The sequence below is a fragment of the Gorilla gorilla genome, chromosome 5 (assembly GCF_029281585.2).
Source record: "Gorilla gorilla gorilla isolate KB3781 chromosome 5, NHGRI_mGorGor1-v2.1_pri, whole genome shotgun sequence".
NCBI lineage: Eukaryota > Metazoa > Chordata > Mammalia > Primates > Hominidae > Gorilla > Gorilla gorilla.
The window spans coordinates 19,550,054-19,576,650 of NC_073229.2; the positions used below are offsets into that span (position 1 = coordinate 19,550,054).

Here is a 26,597-nt window from a genome sequence, read left to right on the forward strand (position 1 = left end):
AATGAAAATTCTATCTGCTTTTTCAAAGATCACAAAGTTAAAAGGCACTTCTGAGACAGTTTTACCTTGTATCTAGGTAAGGTTATGAGAAAACACCATTTAATACCAAATTCTCAAGGTAATGATACTCATATTAGCTAGTTAATAATGGATTCATACAGTTTAGATATGTGAATATCATGATTTATCACATACCAATGACTTTAACTACGTTCTTTTGCAGATGAAGCAGGGAGGCAAATATTATGATCAAAGTGTTTGGCTTCTGGAGAGCTGGCACAGGGATAAGGGGAATATTTCTAAATAGGTTTTCCAAATTTTGGCAAGAACGTGGCTTAGCGCAAGTTCAAACATACACCAGATTCACTTACTCCACAAACTTGATACATACATTTATACCTACACCATTATCATTAAGAAATACAATGGGACTACCGTGGAAATCCAAATTTTCAATTTCCCTTGTCAATTCAGATGGTATGTTAAGAAATACAAAGTTTCAACTTTCCACAGAGGTTTATAGAGCACATAGAGGTCCTTCAAAAAAAAGTGCCTTTCGAAATGAAAAACTACTTATTAGCCAGTAAGTAATTAGTGGCTAATTAGTAATTTAAAAAATTTTTCTATTGACTTGTAAGAATTAAATTTAGGTTTTTTGATGTTTATCATTATTTCAATGTCAGGACTATACTATTTTCTCAAAGTATACTAAGAAACCAATGATGGCAAACTATTAAATGAAGCTTCCAACACAAAACATTTCAGATTAACCTGTTTACCAGTAAACTAATGTTTGGGAGTCCAATGGAAGCATTTGACCCTATTCATACAATTTATTGATTCTTTTACCCAGTGTTGACTACGCACTCACCAATCACTAAGCACTGAGCTAGGCACTGGGGATCTGGGAGAGAAGCAGCAGCCCCTGCTCTCAGGTATCACAGAGAGGGTCAGGTGGGCCAATAAACCAGTGCTGAACCTAGTAAAATGTCAGGTCTGCAAGAGGGGAAAGCCTTTGGGGTTGTAGCATGGCTGCCAGGCGCAGCACGTGAGAAATGCCTACCAGAAATGGAGCTTGAATGGAGTCTACCAGTGAGGTCATGAAGGGACTCATCAAGCTGTGAGACAGGGTGGTACTCCAGGCAGGAGGAACGGCACTTGCAAAGATGAGGAAGGGCCTTTCTCTTCCAACTCTTACCACAACCTTATGACGGTTATGGCACCTCCAATGAGGGCTATTGCTGATAGCACTGTGCTAAGCTCTTTAGATGGGGTAACTCATTTAATTTTCCGAGCAACCCATGTGCTAATATTACCCCCATTTTGTACATTAAGAAGCTGAGATTCAGGGAAGCTATATAAATTAACTATTCTAAAACAGCATTCAAATCGAGAGCTATATGACTACCAAGTTCTTATATTACCAGAACTTTCATGTCGTGCTAGAAAGGTGGATCTTTTCTTATCTGGTTCCTAAAGTTATCTTGGATAACTAGCCAAAATTAACTATAATTTCTAGTTCTTTTTTTTTTTTTTTTTTTTGAGATAGAGTCTCACTCTGTCACCCAGGCTGGAGTGCAGTGGCGCGATCTCGGCTCACTGCAAGCTCCGCCTCCCGGGTTCACGCCATTCTCCTGCCTCAGCCTCCCGAAAAGCTGGGACTACAGGTGCCCGTCACCACGCCCAGCTAATTTTTTGTATTTTTTAGTAGAGACGGGGTTTCACCGTGTTAGCCAGGATGGTCTCGATCTCCTGACCTCGTGATCCACCTGCCTTGGCCTCCAAAAGCACTGGGATTACAGGCATGAGCCACTGCGCCCGCTCAAAATGTAATTTTAACTATTATTTAGAACAGCTATTTTGAGATATAATTCACATAGCATACAACTCATTCATTTAAAGCATATGCTTCAATGGCTTTTCTTATATTCATAGAAATGTACAACCATCACCACAATCAATTTTAGAACACTTTCGTCATCCCAAAAAGAAACCCTGTATCATTTAGCAGTCACTCACCAGTTTTCTCCTAGTACCCTAGCCCTGGCAAACAGATAATCTACCTTTTATCTCTAGATTTGCCTATTCTGGACACTTCCTATAAATGGAATTATATTAATGTCTGGTCTTTGTTTCTGGTTTCTTTTAGTTAGCATAACATTTTCAAGGTTCATCCATATTGTAGCTTGAATCAGTACATCGTTCCTTTTTTATGGCCAAATAATATTCTATTATTTGTATATACCAAATTTTATTTAACCGTCCACGAGATGACTATCTGTGGTGCCTCCATCCTTTGCCTTTCGTGAATAATGCTACCATGAGCGTTCATGCCTTTTTGTGAACGTATGCTTTAATTTCTTTTAGGTATATACCTAGGGGTGGAATTACTGGGTCATATGAGAACTCTGTTTTACCAACTGAGGAATTGTAGACTCTTCCAATGTGGCTGCACCACTTTACATTCCCACCAGCAGGGTAACAGGGCTCTGATTTCTTCCCATTCTCCCCAGTATTTGTTATGGTCTGCTAAACTGCAGTCATGCTAGTGGGCGCCGAGTGGTATCTTATTGTGGTTTCAATGTGTCCTTCTCAATAACTAATGATATAAAGCAACTACCTTTTCATGTGCCTACTGGCCATTTGTATATCATTTTTGGAGACATGTCTATTCAGATCCTTTGTCCATTTTTAAATCGGATTACTTATCTTCCTTATTATAGAGTTGTAAGAATTCTTTATACATTCTGGATCCAAGTCCCTTATCAGGTATATAATTTGCAAAGATTTTCTCTCTAGGCTGACTTTTCACTTTCTTGGTTGTGCTCTCTGAAGCATAAAAGCTTTTTTATCTTTTAATTTTGATGAAGTCCAATTTGTCTATATTCGCTTGTGTGGCAGATGCTTTTGGTGTCATATTCCAGAAGGCTTCGTTAATCCAAGCTCATGAAGATTTATTCCTATACATTTTTATGAGTTTTATAGTTTTTCTTCTTACATTTGAATTTTTGATCAAGTTTTAGTAAATTTTTATATATGGTGTGATGAAAGGGTCTAACTTCATTCATTTGCATGTTGACATCCAGCTGTCTCAGTATTATTTGTTGGAAAGGTTATTTTTCCCATTCAATGGCATTTTCCTCAAAAATCAATTAATTAATCAAAAATGTGGGAGACAATTTCTGACTTTCAATTCGATTTCATTGATGTACTTACTCTATGTCTATCCTTATGACAGTACCACACAGTCCTGGTTACTGTAGCTCTGTGGCAAGTTTAAAAATTAGGAAGTATGAGTTCTCCAACTTTGTTCTTTTTTAAGGTTATTTTAGCTATTCTCTGTCCCTCGAATTTCCATATGAACTTTAGGATCAGCTTGTTGATTTCTGCAAAAACACCAACAGGGATTCTGCAAGGGATCATGTTGAATCTGTAGATCAAAATGGAGGCTATGCCCATGCTAACATTATTGTGCCTTCCAATACATGAATATAGGATGTCTTTCTCCTTTATTTTGGTGTTTTAAAATTTCTTTCAACAATGTTTAATAGTTTTCAGAGAATAATTTTTACACTTCTGCTAAATTTGTTCCTAAACACTTTATTCTTTTTTATTTTATTATAAATACAACTGTTTTCTTGATTTCAAGAAAAAGTTTTGGATTAACTTTAAACATTTTTGTAACCACATGTTTCACTACTTAATTCTCAAGAAAGGCTTAAAATGATTTTTTTTTAAATTTGCTCTCCTCATTTTTACTCCATGTTACAGAAGAATGCTCTTTTAAGGAAAAAACTATATAAAAGCATAGAACATGAGGGCTGAGACTATCCCAAGTGAGAGGTGAAGAAAGAGAAACGCACAGAGGCTGCACACCTGTCCTGAGTCAGGACAAGTAGCCGAGCCTGACCCAGGCCTGTCTTACTGGCTTTCTAGCCTTGTGCTGTTTTGCTAAGCCACAGTGCAATGCAGGAGGAATCTCTCCTGCGATGAGATGACCTAGGTGTTTGTGAATTATTATAGCACATGTGGATAATGGAACCCCTATAATTAACTTAAATACATACTTGATTTATAAAGCCTTAAACTATAAGATTCTCGTTAGAAAGAGGACTAAGAAAAGTTAGCTCAATGAATGGAGGGAAAGCCAGCTCTGTTAGTAACCAGCTGTGATATCTTACACAAACCATTTAACCACTCTGAAGTCATAGTCTCCTCTGTGTACTACTTGCATATTAACATTTGCCATGCCAAATCACTGGGTACACTAATGTAGGTTCTTACAGAAATGTAAGAACATCACTATGTCCTTGTTTGTAAAATAAGGATAGTAATAGTACCTAAAAGCTTTGATGTTTAAAGGAGAAAATCTAGGTTTTATGGTTATCAGTAAGTACTCAGTAACTGTTAGCCATTATTATAATGATTACATTACAATGTTAATGGTATCTACAATTAAGTCTCAATGGAAAGTTAAGATTTCTTAGTTCTTTTATTAATAGATGACTACATCTCTTAATTCTCTGATTTTGAAAGTCTGAGATTGAGGAAAAATCAAAATAAACAGCCAGGCATGTGGGCCTACATAGGAAGCAATAATAAACATTTCTTGAATGACTTTGGCTTTCAATATTAACTCATTAACCTAGGAAAGAGAGTATGCAAGTAAAAGTATATCCATAAGACCGAGAACAACTAAGAAGGTTTTTAGCCTAAACACTCCTTGGACTGAGATAATGAGTTTTGCCAGCATTGATAGAATGAGAACAGAACTTCTGTTCACGCAATACAGTAGACAACAAAAAATGCCACATTAAAAAACCAGTATATGCTGGGTAAAATATTACTATTCCTATTTTGTTAAATACAAAACTGAGCCTCAAAGAAATAAAAGAAAATCCCCAGGTGAAGGGGGATCTCCAGAGCACAGATCATGGGTGGGCGCTGAGGAGTCTGGGCTGGGAGTGAAAATGGAAGGCCATCTCATGCCCTGGAAGTAAAAATGGAAGGCCATCTCATGCCCTGGAAACAGGTTCAGCTTTAATATCTATCTGTGACAAAGGACAAAATTTTCAGGGTAGATTACTAGAACCGTGTCTAACACACTACATTAGTTATGCATAATTCTGCTTGCTACTTTTGTCAGTGCTATTATCTTAAGCAAGTGTTTTAAGTTCTCAGTTCTCTTACCAATAAAATGGGATCATAATCCACACTAAGAATAAAATATCATGCTACAGGAAGCAGTGAAGCAAGGCTCAATGTGAGCAGTGGCAAGAGGGCCAGCAGGCCTGCATGGACCCTAAGGCAGTCCCTGAAATGGTGCATTGAGACTTGAAGGCTAAGACTACTTAGGAGCAAAGCTCACTCCTTCCATGAACCTAGGGAAAGCGAAGCCTGTGAATTTTACTAGCAGCAGACACCAGGCACAGCCAGAAGTGGGACTAATCCCACCTCCTCTGTGGCCACAAGGCAAGGGAATAATAGCTCAGACCAGCAAGTCATCAGCTGAGACCAGGAGGCATTCAGAATGTACCACAAACGCCTGAAGACACCACCGGCCCCTTTTTCAACACTAGGTCAAATAAGCCACATCTACGTCCCATACAGCACCACACACCACACAACAACATTTAGGTCAAGCATGGACCGCTTATATGACAATGGTCCCGTAAGATTACAATAGAGGCCAGGCACAGTGGCTCACGCCTGTAATCCCAACACTTTGGGAGGCTGAGGCGGGCAGATCAACTGAGGTCAGGAGTTTGAGACCGGCCTGGTCAACGTGGTAAAATCTCATCTCTACTAAAAATACAAAAATTAGCCAGGTGTGGTGGTGCGAGCATATAATCCCAGCTACACGGGAGGCTGAGGCACGAAAACCGCTTGAACCTGGGAGGTGGAGGTTGCAGTGAGCTGAGATCACCCCACTGCAATCCAGCCTGAATGACAGAGTGAGACTCTGTCTCAAAAAAAAAAAAAAAAAAATTACAATAGAGCTGCCCAATACAGGCATATCTTTTGTCCTTTATATGGTATTTTTACTTTACCTTTTCTATGTTTAGATACACTAATACACATTGTGTTGCAACTGCCTAAAGTGTCCAGTAATCTGCTGTCCCGGTTTGTAGCCTAGCAGCGATAGGTGTGCAGGAGGATATACCATCCAGGCTTGTGGAACACTCTACGTCTACAACCTTCACACAATGACACTGCCTAATGATGCACTTCTCAGAACGAATCCCTGTGGTTCCGTGACGCATGACTGTAGGTAGATGCCATCCTGAAGAGAAACAAGAAAAGAAAGCACGCCTAGAAAAAAGCTTCAACATTCTGTTACATTAATAGCAGACACTGAACTTTCTTTTAAATTTTAATTTGCTGTTTTTGAAAAACAAGTATAAATTAACTGTTAAGGACTATATTAGTTCCTAGGGCTGCCATAACAAACTCCCACACACTGGGTGGCTTCGAACAACCAAAATTTCCTGTCTCACAGCTCTGGAGGCTTGAAGGTTAATATCCAACAGGGCCATGCTCCTTCGAGAATATCTACAGGAGAACCCTGATGCTGTCTCAGCATGTGATAGCATTCCTTGGCTTGTGGTCCAATCTCTGCCCCCATATTCACACCATATGAATAGTGCTTTCTCCAATGCGTGTCTATGTCTCTGGCTCTTCTTTTTATTATGTGGACACTTGTCATTAGATTTAGGGCCCACCTTGGTAATCCAGGATGATCCCTTCATCTCAAGATCCTTAACTAATTATAACTGCAAAGACGTCATTTCCAAATGAGGTCACATCTATAGGTTCAGATATTAGGATGTGGACATATCTTTCTGGGGGCTACCACCCAACCCACTATAAGAACCAAGGATTAGAATATTTGAGATAATAGGCTAGGTGCGGTGGCTCATGCCTATAATCCCAGCACATTGGGAGGTGGGAGGATCACTTCAGATGAGGAGTTTGAGATCAGCCTGGGCAACATAGCAAGACCCCTTCTCTACTAATTTAAAAGAAAAAAAAAAGGGGGATACTTGAAATACATGATAAAACATGAGAGGGGCATTGTTTCCTCACTTAAACATCATTTTAAGGGTAACTACATTCCTTTCGTGAGCATAATAGCCAACTAGGGTCTCCATTTGTAGAAGATTAATTTAGAGGTGATAAAGTAAGTTTCCCCTCTGTTTCAGCTCTGCAAGTTTTCCTCAGTTAATTTAAATAGCTCCCTGGGTCTCCTTCTTCAGGGGAATATACATCTTCTTATAATTTCAGACTGAAAATTCTGTGTGAATTCCTGTGTTTACCAATTTCCTTTGTCATCATTCTTTCTTGCATCTTTCTTGTGGCATAAATTCCCTTCTTAAAATGCATTTTTAGAAGTTCCCTTAATGTGGAAAAATTAACTAGCTCGTATTTGAAAGAAGTTTTGCTAAGTGCACAGTTCAGGGTTGAAAATTATCTTCTCTTCCATGCTGACAGTATTTTCCCACTGTCTTCTGGTTTGCAGTTTCTGCCAGGGAGAAGTGTGTTTCCGGTCTAATTGTCATTCCTTTGTAGGTAATGTAATGTCTTTTTTTGTCCTGTTAATGTAAAGATATTCCTGTTTTCTTTGGTATTCTGGGGTTTCATTCCAATGTGTCTACGCATGGCTTTCTGCTTGGGGTCCATAGTGCTTCCTGCATCTGTGATTCTTTAATCAAGTCTAGAAATTTCTCAGCAACTATCTCTTTAGATATTGCCTCTTTTCACTCTATTTTCTTCTGGGAAAGGATATTAGACTACTACTTTTACTTTCTACTCTCTTAATTTCTTCTTTTTGGTAATTTTCATCTCTTTGCTCTTATCTGTAATAGTCTGGGTTAATTTTCGTATAGCCATCTAATTGTCCTTCAGCAATCTAATCTAAGTCGGCCATTTAACCCTTCCTTCTTCCCTTCCTTCCTCCCCTCCCCTCCCCTCCTCTCTCCTCTCCTCTCCTCTTCTCTTCTGTCTCTCTCTTTCTTTTTTGGCACATCCAAAGTTCTCTTTGGTTCTTTTTCAAACCTGCCTGGGCATTTTTACATTCTGTTCTTGCTTGCTTATTTTTTCTGATTTGACATCTTCATTTACACATGTTTTTGTAATTTTATATTCTGAATTAGATAATTCCAGTATCTGAAGTTTTGGGGGGACTTATTTATTATTTGTTATTTATGCTGACTTTGACTGATGGTGGTTTGTTTCCTTGTGCATTTAGTGAGAGTTCATGTTTAGTAACCTTAATTTGCTGGAGACCAGAGGACATCAACGCAAATGACGGCTTCCTCCTGAGACAGTCACTGTTTGTTTCTCTTGGGGGCCAGGAGATACTAACACCTGGGATGCTCATCCCCTTCCAGAATGCACAGGTTAACAAGGTTCTGCTCTTCCCCTTGACTGCTATCTACTGATTAAAGAGGCTGGGTGTTCCCTAAAGACCCAAGGATATATATATACACACATACATATATATACACACACACATATATATACACATATACACATATATATACGTATATACATATATATACACACACACATATATACACACACACACACAGTCCATGTTAAAGTTTCTATTATATTATAAAGCATACCAACATCTCTATCTTCTATAACAAACATCAAAGGAAAAAAACTGACAAAATTTGGAAAACACACTTTAAATTGCCAGCATTAAACTGAAAACAATGGAATTGCCTTTAAGACATGAATAGTAGCCAATTTATTAAAGAATTTGATTGGATATTAGGTCACAATCTTCTCCACAATGTATTACTTCAATAGAGTTTTATTTTTAAAAACAAAATGCAACCTCGGACGCCCTCTGATGATGCCGCAGACGTAAGGAAGAAACCCTACAGGAGGTTCACTAAGTCCTACTAGGGACAGTTCTACTTATCACACTACACAAAATTACTTCTTTTTCAAATGTATATTTCCTATGGCCCTGTGGCAATTTTTATTGTTTGTGTGTCTACAGATACACATGATTGTATATGTGCATGCATGCATGCATACATACATATCTAAACATTATCCATCCACATCCAAATGGTACTTGAAGTAACCAAAATTTGACTAATAAAAATTCTATTCCATTGCTCAATACTTCATCCAAAAGCTTTTGATTTAAAGATTTTTTTGGAGTTAGATAAAGTACAATGACAGTTTGGACAATATTCATTGGAAAACAGAAATCATTCCAATTTATCCTGAACCCCACATGAACCTCCGCCTTGGGGCCCTGCATTTTTCCCCTGTGGTAATCTCTGGCCACCCCACTGTGAACTGCCTGGGCCATGGCTCAGTGGAGACAGGGTGTAGAAAGAAGAGACACTGAGAAGGTCATGGCTGACTGAGCAGACGACTGAGATCAGAGAGATCATACCTCATTTGCTCACTAAGTCCTGCCAAGAGCAACACTATTTAACTGCAGGTACTCAAAATCCAATAGGCACGTTTAAAGGAATCTCAGGCTTAAAAGAGGACAATTCACAATGTGCATTTGTCTGAGATAGCTACCACCTTTTGGCAACTATTTAAAATATGTGTATAAAGAGAAATGTTCAAACTACTTTGCTATTTGTATCAAATGTTCAATGCATTTTCCACTGACAGTGAGATAATTCAAATTTGTAAGTCTTCCTTTCAGGTTTTCTCCAGTTTGGTACTATTGACATTTAAGGAGGAATAAGTCCTTTTTATTGCATGTTGTGCTGTGCTTTGCAGTGTTTAGGAGCGTCACTGGCCTTTACCCAGTAGATGCCAGGAGCACCCCCTCAATTATGTTCACAGGTGTTGCCAACTTCCCCCTGGGGGTACAAAACTGCCCTGGTTGAGAACCATGGCCTTAGTCAAATAAAACAACCCCACAAAGACAAAATCCCCAAAATCAAAACAAATGTATAGCTTTTAAGTACCTCTATTCATTCGATACACTAACAAAACTATCGGGGAACTAATAAACATGAAATATTTAAATCAGGATGAGACAAGGGTGAGTCTTCATTTAACACTGCAGTGAATCTATGAGCCTGGCCTTCCAACGAGGGTCTAGGCTGAGGGCACACATTTGGGAACTATTTATGTATGGATGATATTTCAAGTCCTGAGGCCAGCTGAGACCACCAAGAAAGGAATGTTAGCAACAAAACATAAATGGTCAGAGAACCAAATACACTGATGCTATAATGTTTACAGGCCAGATGAGGAGGAAGCAGTGAGGGGAAGCAAGGACACGGGAGTATCCTAACAGTCTGGAAAGCCTGTATCCAGGAGGGAGTGATCACCATGACTGCAGGTCAGAAGGACAAAGACAGCAACGTGAACTTGATGGGAGAGCTTCCAAAAGAGGTGGACAAAAGTCCAAGGAAGGAGAGGGCTCAAGAAAGAATGGAGGTGAGATTTCGGAGACAAGGAGCACAAACAGCTTCTGAAAACTTCTGCTGTCAATGAGAGAAGGGGGTGAGACTGGGAGGACTGCATTTCAAGATGGGCATGAAAGCAGCCTCTTTGCATGCTGAGGGAAAGATCCTAGCGATGACGGAGAAACTGATCCAGGAGAGAGGTGAGAATTGCTGATGCCAAGTCTTCAAGGAGGTGGTAGCAGATAGGAGCTTCAGACAGACAGCTCCTCCAGGGCACAGGAGAGCAGGTGGGGAGAACACAAACGCAGGAAGGCAGAGTTCAGATGTTCTGAGGACTTTTCTTCCCGCTCAAATCTTAAACACACACCCCATCCTGACTACACGACTCAACCCCACCTTGCTCACCTCTCCCACTGTCTCTGCTCCTACGCCGTGGCCTGAGTCGGAGGGAGAACCTTTGCACACCTATGCTGACTGCGCTCTCCAGCGAGAGCTAAGCTCGTGCTGCCTGGTCATGATGACCTGCAACTTCCTGGTCGGATCTTCCTCCTGTTCACCTCAGGAGACATTACCATTAACTCTAGTTCGCTTCTCCTTTTACCCTAAGCTAACACAACTTTCTGGATGGCCCTGCATGGTGAATGGTCTCACCCTGCACCCAGTAGCCTGGGAGTCCTCTTTGATTCCTTTCTCACTCTTCCATTAGTCAACTGCTCATCAAGTCCTTCTGAGTCTGTTTCTTCAGCAGTCCTAAATAACTCCCCATCCCAGCCTCTAGTAGGCCACAAATGAGGTGGCTGCTCGTTGCAGATGCCCCAAAGCATGCTTTGGTGCTCTTTCCTACTTCACATGGTTCTAATGGGAGTAGCCTAACCCTGTCATCCTGACTGCACTGATTTATTCAAGGTATGATCCTGGCCCAAGCTGGCCCAAAGCACCACTCACTGGCTACTGGGACTGGGTGAGGGAGTGGAAACCTGACCAAGGCCCTACCCCAGGCCATTCCAGATAGAGTTGAGAGAGAAAACAGTTTTCCTCCAAGGTGGCGAGACTGAAAGGGGCAGTGATCCTAGTTCTAGTTTCATAGAAAAAACTGGACTGAAAAGATGAGGCCAAGACGGAAAGAAAAATGGAGACAGAAGATAAAGAGGGAGAATCCTGAAGATATCTGAGTTACTGGTTCCAGCTGTCCCTGAAATCGGACATTCCTGCCATTCCCATACTAGGGTAACACCCATACAGCTCTATCTTCAATTATTTCACTTAAGCTTAGCGTGAGGTTCGCTTTTTGCCATTTCTAAAGCCAGAGTCCTGATAGACGCACAAGTACAAACTCAGCGAATAATTCCATCTGGCCCAGGCCCTTATCATTTTCTTTACTGGATTGCTGTCACTGCTACCAGGTACTCTCTTTGCCCTGACTCTCTTCCTGCTCTGCACCTGTCCTGAAAACTCATGACTTCCAAATGCAAATGCAACCACAAGCCTCTTTCTTCAATGGCTATAAACTGCCTATGGGCCGGAAGCTCCTGTGTGCCCTGTCACCGGCCCCATCCCCAGCATCTCCTCCTGCCCTGTCCCCCTCACAGCTCTCTCCAGTGACATCCTACTGTGTGCAGACCCCCCAGCATGCACAGGTGTCTTCTCCTTCTCTGGACGGCCCCTTCTCTGAGAAACATCTGTATCCACAGCTGCTTCCCAACTGCCTGGCACTCCAAGTGTCATCTCAGTGGAAGGGTTTCCTGACTCCTCCCCTGGTGGGGGCTGTCCCTCTTCTGTGCTCCTCCACCACCCTTGCACAAGCTACCTGCTCTCATTACACTCCACTGCAATCTTCAGTTTACTCACCTCAACTGTGAGCTTCTTAAAGACAAGCATTCTATTCTGTCTCTCTAGTGTCTCGCCAGTGTCTAACACAGTATATAACACATGATAGGTGTTCAATCAACATTTTCTGCAGGGAGAGGGAGGGGAGCAGGGATATTCCACAGTTTAAACAGGAAGGTATCTTTACATTTACAAACGTAGGACATAATGAACCTGATTCTCTTATTGCTTCTGCCATAATTCCAGAGTCTCAGGAATGATTAAATGCTTCCACTGATACGTTTATTTTTCAAGGACTTGCATACTAATAAGAATAAAGGTAATACCACAGATGCCAGAGTTCAGAACAAAGAAATTATCTGGTCACACTAGGCAGCTTGTCTCTCTTCTGACACGTATTAGGGTTCTTCTCTGCCTTCATGTTTTAGGGACCTCTGTATACACTTTTACCTCTGTATAAAAGCTGTGGCAAATAGAGGAGGGATGTGAGAAGGATAAAAACTTTCTGTTGTGACAGAGAGAGTATCAAATTCAATATATTCAGTCTATGTAAGAATGAAAAACACTGGAACAATATAGAGATATGTATATCATCTTCTGAAATCAACTCCTTTTTTGCAGAAATGACTTATTTGCATTAAAAATGACTTATCCCATATCGTTCCACATCATGTTTGGGCTTTACTTCAGAATTGATAGAGCTATTTCACAGAACGATAATGTTCATACTTCTGTTTGAGGACACTCATACTGAAACCTCTTAGATTACAATTTCTCTTTACCTCCCATCTCGACTCGGAAGTGTAGTGACATTTAAGAAGGCAGAGCCACTTCCTAAAATTTCACACTCAGCCGGGCGTGGGGGCTCATGCCTGTAATCCCAGCACCTTGGGAGGCCGAGGTGGATGGATCACGAGATCAGGAGATCGAGACCATCCTGGCTAACACGGTGAAACCCCGTCTCTACTAAAAATACAAAAATTAGACAGGCGTGGTGGTGGGTGCCTGTAGTCCCAGCTGCTCGGGAGGCTGAGGCAGGAGAATGGCGTGAATCTGGGAGGCAGAGCTTACAGTGAGCCGAGATGGCGCCACTGCATGCTAGCCTGGCCGACAGAGCCAGATTGCGTCTAAAATATATATATATATATTAGCCGGGCGTAGTGGCGGGCGCCTGTAGTCCCAGCTGCTCAGGAGGCTGAGGCAGGAGAATGGCGTGAACCCAGGAGGCGGAGCTTGCAGTGAGCCGAGATCGTGCCACTGCACTCCAGCCTGGGTGACAGAGTGAGACTCCGTCTCAAAAAAAAAAAAAAAAAATTTCACGTTCAAAGTAACTTAACAAAAATAGTATTGGCTTATAGCCACCCAGCATAAAGACTGCAAAGTAATGAAATCTTCAAAAGACCTTTGATTCAAATTCTTGATCTGACAGAAAATTGGGACAAGATAAGTGTCCATAAAATGATGCAATCATGTCTCCTTCCACAAGAATCTTACTTGGCTCTCATGACAGTTTCTGTTATTCTCTTCTGTCACAGAAAAGTAAATATAGGCAATACCCTGAAAACAAATACATACAAAAGAAATTTATTCACCCAAGGAAAATAAGTAACATTGCCTCCTCTGTAATAACTATTGCTAATTATTGATTTGGACTTCAAGCAGTTTTTCAAGAAGGGTCAGACTCCAAGAACAAGCATAATTAGAAATAAAGGATGACTTCTAAGAATTGTGTGCCAGTCAGAAAACACTGTCTTAGTTGTCGACATACAATATAAAGTAATACTAAGGAATGAAAAATGCAAGGAAGAGAAATTACGGCTTTCTTACTAGTGACTTAGCCTCTCTGCTTGAATCATATTTATAACTTTTTGAGGTTCTTTGTAACTGTGGGGTTCTCAGACACAAGCCTAATGAGATGAATGGGCATGCAGGAGGCAGTAGCGTGCCTCTCAAGCTCACCAGAGCAGCAGCAGAGACTGAGCCTGTGTGGCAACAGGAGTGTGGCCCAAGGTACACTTTCTGGAAATTAGGTAATGAGCAAAAAAAGCATTTGGTCAGTACTAGATGAGATGTTTTTAACACATACTGACAACAGATCATAATACGCAAGGAGATAAAGTTCACACTTTTTTTTCTTGTGGTTGGTTATAGTCGGGTTGGCTTGAACTTTAGAGTATGCACATACGGCTACAGAGGCCCTTGACAGATCTGCATGACAGCAATGTCTGTGAACCCAATATTCTTCACGCCTGGGGTCATGGCCTGCACCCGTAGATCCAGCCACTAGGGAGGCTGAGGCAGGAAGACTGCTGAAGCCGAGGAGTTAGATTTCAGCTTGGACAACATCGTGAAACCCTGTTTTCTAAACAACAAACACCACCAGCAAAAATCCCCAACATTCTTCAAATCACTCAGGGAACAAATACTGTGAGGAGAATCACAGAAAAGCGGACTTAACAACCATGTAAAACATGTAAACTACAAATAATTCTGAAACCGAAGGTATCTGTCATTCAGCAGTATCCCTGACATGGTATTCCCAGAATAGTGTCTATAAACTAAACACCATGAAACAGTTTTTTTTAAAGTTAATAGACTGAGTTACAAGACAGCTTAACAGTTTAGTCCCAGTTTCTATGTCACCTATGTGGCAAAATTTCAGGTGAAAGATTTGCTTCCATATTTTACTTCATCACTTCCTTTTCTTACTAATTAAATTTAGAATTTAGCAAATCTAAAATGAAAAATAAGGAAAGGAAAGAAGCAACAAAAAGTCAAACAGGAAGAATGGTCTTGAGGAAAAACTAGAGGACCAGAACAGGCAGCTAATGTAACTGGAAAAAAGCTCACTGGGGCAATGAAATGTGATGGAAGGGGCAGGCCACCATAGGAGCCGCACAAGGTAATGGACAGTCACACAGTTCCAGGGTCAAATCACATGAGTCCAAATCCTATATCCTTCATTACTATGGGAAAGTAATTTAACTTCTCTAAACTCCTGTCACCTTACCTGTAACATGGATATAACTACAACTACTTCATAGTTTTATTATGGGGATTAAAAGAGATGAGTGACAGAGCATCTGGCACATGGTCAGAACTAAATAAGTGTTACCTGCTATGCTATCATTATCATTACTAACATCACTAACAGTCCCGTAAGTTGAAACTTTTAAAAATTCTAAGATATTAGCTCAAGAGCACTCTACACTTCTCAAGAAGAATTTGTGTTTAAAAATTCCAGTATCAGATGCACTTAGAATTCAGCCAAAGAAAGGGGGATATGCTGAAAACATCAAGCAGGTGCGGAAGGCTTTCCGGGAAGTGATCACAGGGCATGCTCAGCCGTTGGCTGCAGAAAAGGAGGAGCGTGTGTCAGGTACAGCCCCTGCACCAAGACTCAAAGTGAATGGGCACAATAGCTACCAGCGGGCATGTGCTGGCAGCCCTCCTTTGGGCAGGAGTGCCATGAAGCTCTCTAGGCATGTTTCACAAGGAGCACTCAACTATTGCAATCCCCATCCCCCAAATCTGGCTCAGAAAGGCGATTTCATTTTAATAACCATCAATCTTAATTAATATAGCAGAATTCAATGGTGTCTAGCGAGTTCTGCACATTTTTTGGAAAGAAGTAGATAGATCATTTTTCGCGTACGGTATATTAGCTCATTTTAGTGCTGGGAGTAGAAGAGTAGATGATCTTCTTTTCCTATATTTTCAGTTCCCTGTCTTAATATTTGCTTCCTATAGGGAAATATTTCCCTGTGCTTGCAGATTTATGAAACATTCCTCAATGTCCAGCACTCCCAATTAAATGTTCTCTGTGAACTTGGGACCACACAGTCGTCTGCCAGCCAGAATGGGGATATGCTGGTACTAAGGTTCTCACCAACCTATTTTGTCTTCCTCAAAAAAAATTTATCAGTGTTCCTCTGAGAAACACCTTCATCCTCCTTAAAACAAGGTTTATTTCTTATGTACAAATTAACTGTTAGGGTCATAAGAGGCACTGGGGCCAGGGTTGAGCTCTTTCCTGGGTACCTCTACCAAGCCTTCTTTACACTGTGTGGGCATTAGGGCTTCCCTTATTCCTCTGATACAATTGTGCTGAAAACCCACCTTTCTTGCTGCCAGGAGGGTTTCTCTGTGACCGCACTGATGTTCACTTCCTTACTTGCATACCCTCATGGGCTGGTTATCCTCACGTACATCCTGCTTTAGCAGCCTTTCAGAAATCTTAAACTTACCAACAGAAATAGAAGGCAGAAGCAAACCTTCTGAAACATAAAATCTGGCTTAATCCGGGAAGTTTTTACTCTAGGAATCATTAGAGTTTGTCTACACCAGAAACATCTAATAACAATACCTGGGAATTAGCCCATAAACAACAGAAGCAAAGACCATTATTCTTCTAGCACTTAATATTCAATATCCCATAAGTTACTTTACCAGATCTTACCTACTTTACTTATCACTTACTAAGCTCTGAAACCTTAACTTTTTTAACTTGTTCAGAGAAAACAAAGTCATATATTCCTTTATGCATTTTCCCCTTTATTCCTTCTGTTTATTAATTTTAAGTTGCGAGATGGCACAAACTGAGCTTACTTCTCTAGGTGGGACATTAGCAGCAGTGATGATAATAATAATGACGTGCTAATAACTTCACTTCCACGATTTCCTTTAATGCTTATAACAACCTTAAGTGAACACTATGATTACCCCATTTTACAGATGAGAAAACAGAGACTCAGAGAGATTGAGAAACTGGCCAGAGTTGTTCTACTATGTAGTAGAACCTAGACTGAGTCCAAGTAGTTGAACACTTCTATATCCTTACGTGAACCACTTAAAAAGGGGAACAATATTCCATAACAAATAGTGGAAAAGAAAGTTTTGACTCAAACTAAATTTCAAAAACTTAAGAATGTTATTTTGAAGAAAAATTTCCACTTATAATTAACAAAATTTAAATTACAACTGCATCTATGTAATTTTTGTTAGTCTAGTCACAAAGTAAAGTAACGTTTTCTTCTTGTAACTTTTTTGACACAACCATATACATTTCATGTAAGATTTTTACAGGACCATTAAAAAAATACATGTATCACTTAAAAAAATACTTGAAAAAATTAGCCTGGTGTGGTAGTGTACACCTGTCGACCCAGCTGCTCAGGAGGCAATGGCAGGAGGATCTCTCGAGCCCAGGAGTCCGAGGCTGCAGTGAACTATGATCACTGCTGTACTCCAGCCTGAGCGCTGTGCAACATAGTGAGGCTGTGTCTCTATTAAAAAAAAAATACTTGACAGTTTCACTAATTTTCTCAAGAATCTTTCACACGTCCTTGATATTTGTCCATAAGCCTTTCATTCATCATCGTCTTTTCTTGACTTTCCTAATTCAAATGTTAACTGGTTTACCTGCCAAAATCTCGTTTTGAATGGCTTTTCCTGTGATTCCAGCAATTCTTCAATACTACTTACATTTTATCTTTTTGCAATTCATGGGTGTCTCGCCGAACTACTCTGTTTTATCTGTCAACATCACTGAAAGATTCTTGGCTTTCGGTTCAGGACCATCTCCTGTTGGCTGGCACTGCAGCGTTCACATTTCTCACTCTCCTCTTATGCCAGTAGCCACAGCAATCCCACTAACAGAGCTGCCTCCAACAGGGTCTTTCACTTTGGAAGGCAAGGAGTAAAAAAACTAATTCTCTAGCTTTCAGCATTGAAAATACAGGAAGAGGGAAGAAAAGAGAAAGGAAATATGAAATAAATCTTCAAAATCTACTATGCACTGTATTAATCTTTTCCCTGTAAGTTTTCCCCATCACCTTCACAGTGAGCTGAAATGACAGAGCTGCACTTTGCTCCATCAGGTGGGCGTTATTAGCCTCTCCATGTGCAGATGCAGAAACTGAGATCTGAGTAAGTGACTTGCCCAAATGCACACAGCTGATGATGAGTGGCCAAATTCTCTGTGTATACTGCGTGGCTATATTGCAGGGAACTGTGCTACATGTCATCAGACAGTTATCAGTTTGGTTTCAAACATAAATGTCACAGACATTACAAAACACTGAAGAACAAACCCTTGAATTCAATTTAACAATTCCAGAAATCTCACCTCAGGAGATGGGAGGGATTTCATTTTGTTTGGTGGTAATCAGCACCTGCATTAGACCAAGTATTGCTTCAAAAGTCTTTTATGTTTAAGCAATTACACCTCATCTCCCCACAAAGAATAACATGGGCCAGACAGCTTTGTGATCGCCAAGTGTACATGTCATCTATGAAGTATCATAGTCTACAAATGCAATGGTAAACCAGATGATGTCACTTTGTGCCCCAACCAGAAAGGCTACCCAGAACCTGGTGGGTCCAAGAGTAGTGGCCAACAATCTAACCATTTATGGACAGACAAATGGTATTGTGTAAAACCTATAATGCTCTACTGAACTCCAACAGGAGATTACGTCATCCCCTGATTTCACAATGGGCTGCTAAAATTTTTTACAATAAATTAAGTCTCTGATGCTCATCTACAAAAGCCACAAAGCACCTTTTATAGCTAGAAATACAAACAAAATATTAAGGTATTTGCTATTGGTTTGCCTGTTTGATACTTCTACAGTGCATGATTTGAATTTGCCAAACTGGCCAATATTCAGTAATTTTTTAAAGATTATTTTATTTAGACATGTTATATGTAGTATTTACACAGAGAGAAAGTGTTTTCTGCCTATTGTGACTAACTGAAAACAAGTCCCAGTTACCTAATTTCTATCATGCATTATATTATTCCCTAAAGCACTAAAACATCTATGAATTCTAATAGTTTTAAAGGAAAATTCTCATATGCAGTGAACCTTTCACACTAATATTACTACAATCCTATGCATTGAAAGATAATCTTGAATCAGTTCTAACTGTTGTTTTATATCAAAGCCAGATCATGGACTCTACAACTTATTCCCAAATGAAAAATGTGTTATTCTTATAACTAATAACAAAAAGTAAACATGTTCATTGATTTTGGAGGCTTGGGAGGGTCCCAAACCCATCTTGACTTGGCTCGTGAATCAGCGGGTCACTGAGGTGAGGGTTCAGCCTCCAATGATTAGAAGAGTCCTGGGTTTGAGCTGGGTCTGACCTGCAGCAGACCATAATACTTAAGGCCCTGGAGCTATTTGAATCTGAATGTTTTCTTTGGTGTTCACGTAAATGTTTGCTAAAGTTCTATGAAGAATTTACTGTAAAGTGAAAGTGATACGTAAAGAAAAATGAGACCCTACTGTTGTTCTATGAAGAATTTACTGTAAAGTAAAACTGAAGTGTAACGAAAAATGAGATGGCATTCATCTCATCTGTTACAGATGGCATTCACAGAGATTCTGCAAGCATATTTGGAAGGATGACATTCTAGGGCAGAGTTTCTTATCCTCACCACTATGAACCATCTGGACAAGACAGGCGTTTGTTATAGAGCCATCCCGTGCACCGTAGGGTGTTCAGCAGCATCCCTGGCCTCTACCTACCAGACACCAATAGTAGCCCCCTCCTCAGTTGGGACAAGAAAAATATCTCCAGACACTGCCACACGTCCTCTGGGGGAAAGAGCCCCTCTCTCCCCATTCCCCACCCCTAGTTGAGAACCACTATTCTAGAGCATTAATCTTATCTTTACAGCAACAAATAAAGACAATCTTTAGAAAAAAAATCAAAAGCAAAATTACCCAAAATTTTACTTAAATTTTGACAAGTAATGTTTACATGATTTTAAAAATTCTGAAGATTAATTTATAAAGATAAATACAGTCAGACATTTTATAAAGCAAAGTACTTGGCAGCTAAAAAAATGCTCAAGACGAAAACTCAAAACCACAAGTTCATGAACCTTACAAATGTCAGATTCTTTCAGTCAGGTGAATACTGTGTTTAGACTGACGGATATGATTTCTCATGAAGCCCATATTTAGAGGAATGTCCTATCTCATCTAGCAATGGCTCAGTATCTAAACAGTGCTAGTACACCACCCATTTGTGGCAGTCTCACACTGTTAATTATGGGTATATTTAAAGTACTTTATAGCTTCCCATTGCCACATGATTTTTAATGTTTTATTTTTTATTTTGTGGTAGGGATGAGGTTTCACTGTATTGCTGAGGCTGGTCTACAACTCCTGGCCTCAAGTTATCCTCCTGTCTTGGCCTCCCAAAGTGCTGGAATTACAAGCATGAGCCACCATGCCCGGCCTGATTTTTAATGTCTTTTATATTAGTTCTTCCTATTACCAATTTCTTGATAACAGGCAAGAGAAGTTATTTATTTCATATCACATTTATATTCTAATATTATAAAACTATGTTTATTGTAATTATTTCTGTCAAACATCTTAAAGGAATATTGCCTTTAAGCAAACTAATGGTCTTTTACAAAGATAAGAGCAGCTGAGACATTCCGTTTCCAACTTGTCCACTTGCTTCACTGCCAAGCTGAAGTGGCCCACTCAGTGTCACAGGGGTTTCTTTGCTCAAGTTCAACTCTAAAATTCGTATATATGTTATTTCCACAAATATGTACAATATTTACATGACTTCTCCTAGGATTATTTCTGGTCTCCGTGTTAGCATTTATTGGCTTCACGACCTTGGACAACTCAATCTCATGCTGCTTCTGTTTCCTCATTGCTGAAAAAAGGGAGATGGAAGAAGCTTTAAATTCCTGTTTCACAAATTCTGAGGGTATTTTGGGAGAATACCTACAGGTGGATGTTAACTGGCTGCTCCCTAGAAGCTCTTTCAAGGAAAAAATAGTATCTAATGGCTTAATACACATTTTTAAAATTAAAAAATAGAGAAAAATAGAAGTACACGTGAATTTCATTTCCACATACAGATAAAAATTTGTGAGTTAAACAAGTTAGTCAAAATGTCTCTAAAAGTACCTTTGGAGTATTAAATCACTATGTCAAATGCAACACGAAGAGCTAATGAGCATGAGTTTTTCACAGTAAGGATGATGATGATGATGATGATGATGATAGCCAAACCCCTCTGATTCCTCAGATGGGAGATGACTAAAAAAAGTTCTTCGTGACTCAGAATGAAATACAAAATAAACCAGCTTTCTGGAGGTATTTACTAGGATCTCATGAAATTCTGAACAGACAGTTTAGCAACGGAAGCGCTCCTGGGGGAAGAAGGTAGTGATGGATCTGTTACAAGGCCCCATGGTCAGAGACGGTGGAGCAAAGTTACATATGGCAAGTAGAAGAGAGGCTCAGTTAGGCGTTAGGCAAATATGGAAAGGAAGAGAAAAGAAGATCTACAGGGAGAGAGAATGCTTTACCCAGGCTGAGTAAATGTCCCATTCTTAAACACTGAGAGAAGAAAAAGAGTGGGAGGAGAATGGAAGAAATACGCTGTCAACAGGGAACGTGATTTCTTACTCAGGCTAAAGGTATCCAGGGATGAAGCCAATCCCTATGAGTCACTCACGGCTGGTAACCAACGGCCCACGAGGTAGGCTCATGTAACCAAACATCACCTCCTCAGTCAGTCCTGGAAGTAGAGGTTACTACATTGCCCAAACTTTCCTAATGATCGAAAGACTAAAATGAGTCAACATAAGAAAAATATCCTCATCGAAAGACGGAAATCTTCAACTGATCTCCTGCGGAAAGCAAAGGCCTGTTCGGTGTGAGAGCCAGGCCTGCCGACAGCCGGCAGCACAGAACAACTTTCGCTGTGCACACCCCTGGGTCAGGGCTTTCTCCTCCAGGACGTGGACCCTAGGAAGTCTCACAGAAACCGAGGCTGCTGTTCTTAGTGTAGGAAATCTAAGCCGCTAATTCTACACTCATACTGAAAACTGAAAAATCACATTTAAAAAAAAAGAATGCTGAATATTATGTGTATTTCATCCTTTATTCACAATAGCTACTGTCATCAAAATTAGGAAATCAGGGATAATCTAACCATTAAATTTTTTAACCTTCCAAAAGTAGAAGGTAGAATGTATTTTTTGTTCCCTCTTAATTATCATGCAAAATGTTTTTTCTTAATTTAGAATACACTCATATTAGTGTTATTTATAGTTTTGTAAAGGTCACCATATTTGTATTTATGGCATGCCAAAGTACTCTGCCAATGTTAAGAATTAAGACACAATTAGCCCCAACTGGTTACATTACATATGTGATGAACAGTAGTTATTCTTCTTATTTACCTCCTAATGTAATAAACAGTCAAAACTAGAAATATTGTTAGCTTTACTAAATAGGCTTGCTTCCCATGTTCCAATTTATAGCATAATCTTTAAGAGCAGATTTTATTACTGGTAAATAACATATTTGAAAAGAAACTAATATACTTATTTACGAACTATTTTAAAATAATTTAAAAACCTCTCAATATTTTCCCCATAGTTTACAACTTATATAATAATTAACATCTTTATGACAAGTCTGATTGTTTAGTTTTTCAAAGAAATGTAATAAGGCAAGAAAATTTTTGTACATGTCTATTTCCTCATAGATATTAAACAGTTTGAGATAATAAAACCTTTTTCCCTAGAGAATCTATTCTCTATTACAGATAATGTGAAGCTGTATTTGCAGTAGAAAGCTATCATTATATCCACATTTGTGGCAAAAAGAATACTGTATGCATGTAAATATAAAAATAAAGATATGTAATGGAACAGCCAGGGAGATACACAATTTCAGGTTTGAAGAAACAATACAAAACGAAAAAGCAGTTTATTAAGTGTGTAATAATAGTATGTTTTTAAAAGCCCTGTACAACCTTAACTAAAAATTACTTTATCACTGAAAACCGTTAATGACCATCTGCGCCTTTTGCTGGTAGAGGGCTTGCCTCAGTGTCGATGGCTGCTAACTGATCAGGATGGTGGTTGCTAAAGGCTGGAGCGGCTGTGGCCATTTCTTACAATAAGACAACAATGAAGTCTGTGGCAATCACTGACTCTTCCTTTCAAGAAAGATTTCTCTGTAGCATCCAGTGCTGTGTAACAGCATTTACCCGCAGTAGAATTTGTTTCAGAATTGGAGTCAATCCTCTCAAACCCTGCTGCTGCTTTAACAACTAAACCTATGTAGCATTATAAACCCTTCTTTTGTTATTTTGACAACATTCACAGCATCTTCACCAGGAATAGATTCCATCTTAAGAAAATACATTCTTTGTTGATCCATAAGAAGCAGCTCCTCATCAGTGAAAACTTTATTATGAGATTGCACACGATAAAAGCAGTCACATCTTCAGATTCTACTTTTAATTCTAGCTCTCTTGCTCCTAACCCCACAACTGCAACTACTTCCTCCACTTGGAGGCCAATGTAGGGCTATTAACTGGCCTAATTTCAATACTGTTGTGTCTCAGGGAACGGGGCGGCGGTGGCAGGGGGTGGTAACGGCCAGTTCGTGGAGCAGCCAGAAAACACACAATATTTATGGATTAAGTTCACTGTCTTTTATGGGTGCAGTTCATGGTGCCTGAAAACAATAACAACAGCAAAACCAAACATCACTGATCACAGATCACCGTAACAGATATAATAATAATCAGAAGTTTGAAATATTAGAATTCTCAAAATGTGACACAGAGACAGGAGGTGAACACCTGAAAAAATAGTACCTATAGATTTGCTTAATGCAGGGTTGCCACACACCTCCAGTTTGAAAAGAAAAAAAAAGCAATATCTACGAAGCAATAAAATAACATATGCCTAAACTCGTGTATTTAAGTGTACCGAAACAGAAAAAGTACCGTAAAAATGTGACTTTTTAATTATAATACAGTATGATAATCTTATGGGACCATTGCAGTCCATCATTTACCAAAATTTGTTATGCAGGTTATGATTGCCTACTTTTTTATTTTAAAAAACTGAGTACATATGAAAGAAAGCACCTGGTTAATGTCTGTGAATATCAGTATATAATACATAGTAATAGTTATTCATAAAACATATACTACTATATATATTTTCATGACTTATAGACATTTAATTCTAAAATTCTGTTATTCTTATTAATTTGTAGTAAATATTACTAAAGTGCTCCCATTTCATAAGAAGCAAGTCTATAGCACAAGTGCCATCCACCCTCTTGCTTTCACCAGCGGAGTGACTGGAAGGCTGACTGAGGGATGCAAAGTCGCAGATTATTGGCTCTATTCCCTAAATCAGTGATTTCCAACTGTTGATCTGATGCCAGCATAGGTGATTCTTACATCTCTAGATGTATTACATGGTTCTCAAAACAAATACATTTAGAAAGAAAACCTAAATAAATAAATGAAGTCTTCAAAAAAAAAAAAAGAAAAAGAAAGAAAACCAAAAATGGTTGGGATGGAGAAAAGACACAGAAGGCGGTCAAAACCGTAATGAGCACGTGTCCAAGCTCAGGAGTTGGGGTTGTTGGACGAACTATGCTACATATATATCATCAGTTACTAGCTTATTTGGTTTCATACGTCACTGACAACTAGCTTTCCTTTAGAGCATTTGGTCACAGTGCTTGATCCTTTGGATCACTTGGTTACCTGCGTATAGCAGTGAAGTACAACAGAACCCCAACCTGCCAAAGCACTTCAGAATTCTGCTTAAGGACTGGCTCACTATGCTCTTTAACATTTATAGGAAATCTTTCTAAAAGACTACCTTGCTACCGTAGGAGAAACCCACAATCAACCCAAGTGAAAGTTTTCTCGAATGTTGAGGATCTGTCTATAGCTGGGGCCAGCAAATGTTTTCTTAGAGGCCCAGACAACAAATATTTTAGGCTCTGCACACTACAAGACTCCTTAGGTGAAAGCAGCCATAGATGATATATAAACAAGTGCATCTGCCTGTGTTACAATAAAACTTTATTTTCAAAACTAGGCTGGTAGGCCAGATTTGGCCCATGAGTCCTAGATTGTCAACTTCTGGTTTAGCCTATTGTTAGATTAAAAAATACTTTTCCCCACTTTTGAAAGTCAGAAATTCTCATGAAATGTTATTCATGCAGTGAGAGGGCACCTTTGACAATTACACTTTGTTAGAGAAAAAGTATATGGCCCCCAAAAACTGCATCAACTTGGGCTCTACAAATTCAGCATGGGTGATTGGATACCTAGGACTAGATTGAGGTTTACCAAGGTTTTTCTACACCATGTAGAAAAAAAGGGTTTGTTCCCTGTAATAACAGGGAACAAGAAGACTGATGTGTAAATGCTCAACCAACTTAAGAAAATAAACTCACTTAAAGACCCACAGGAAATTCTAGGCTTACAAAGATTATTAACAAAAAATGAATTTTATCTGTTTATTAATGTATATCAGATTGAATCTTTACTTCAAAATCATTTATTAGCTTTTTTTTTTTGAGATGGAGTCTCGCACTGTCGCCTGGGCTGGCACAATCTCGGCTCATTGCAACCTCTGCCTCCTGGGTTCACGCCATTCTCCTGCCTCAGCCTCCCGAGTAGCTGGGATTACAGGCGCCCACCACCACACTCAGCTAATTTTTTGTATTTTTAGTAGAGACGGGGTTTCACCATGTTGGCCAGGCTGGTCTCAAACTCCTGACCTTAAGTGATTCACCTGCCTCGGCCTCCCAAAGTGCTGGAATTACAGGCATGAGCTATTGCGCCCGGCCCATTTATTAGCTTTAATTACTATATGAGTAAAATCAACAATATGTATATATTTATAAATATCGGTATAATTTCTACTTTTCTGTAATTCAGACCACCTAGCTTTCAAGTCAGTAAGGTGTTCCTGAAACATGAGATATTAACTTATTCACTCATTTAAAAATATTTACTGAATGCTTATTAGCAATTAGGCACTGCCTGGAAGCTGGAGATGTACGAACACAACACAGTCCTGCCATTATGGAATTTTCAGTCTGGAAAAGAAATCTCCTCGGAAAACAACATTATTGTCAGATTAATTTAATCTGAAAATTAATGATCAAGTTTTAAGAAATGCTGTAAATAGTAGGCATTACATATCAAAGAATTAATATCATTTTCACATACATCTCTTTTTCTCATTATTTGATCATATAGTTAAAGATGTGGTACCATTGATTTCCAGGCATATAATAAAACAAAACAAAATGGTGTATGCTACAGTCAAGGTCAAGTTCCTAAAGATATTTAATAGAAGCCTGACGCTGCAGAACAATATGTAGAGCAGGACCCTCTTTGTATGTTTAAAGAGAGAACTTTGCTGAAGGAATGTTAACAGTGGGTCTGAGGACAGGGCTGGCAGTTATCACGAGGGTGGGAACTTTTACTTTAAAATTTTATTTTAAATGAAGAAGTATTACTTTTAGAACATTTTTTATTACTTTA

General features: G+C 39.4%; 1 protein-coding gene across 4 annotated transcripts in view; it reads right to left on the reverse strand.

Moving 5' to 3' along the window:
* GMDS (GDP-mannose 4,6-dehydratase) overlaps positions 1 to 26,597 on the reverse strand; it is a 623,184-nt gene that overhangs the window by 307,859 nt on the left and 288,728 nt on the right. The window lies entirely within an intron of this gene.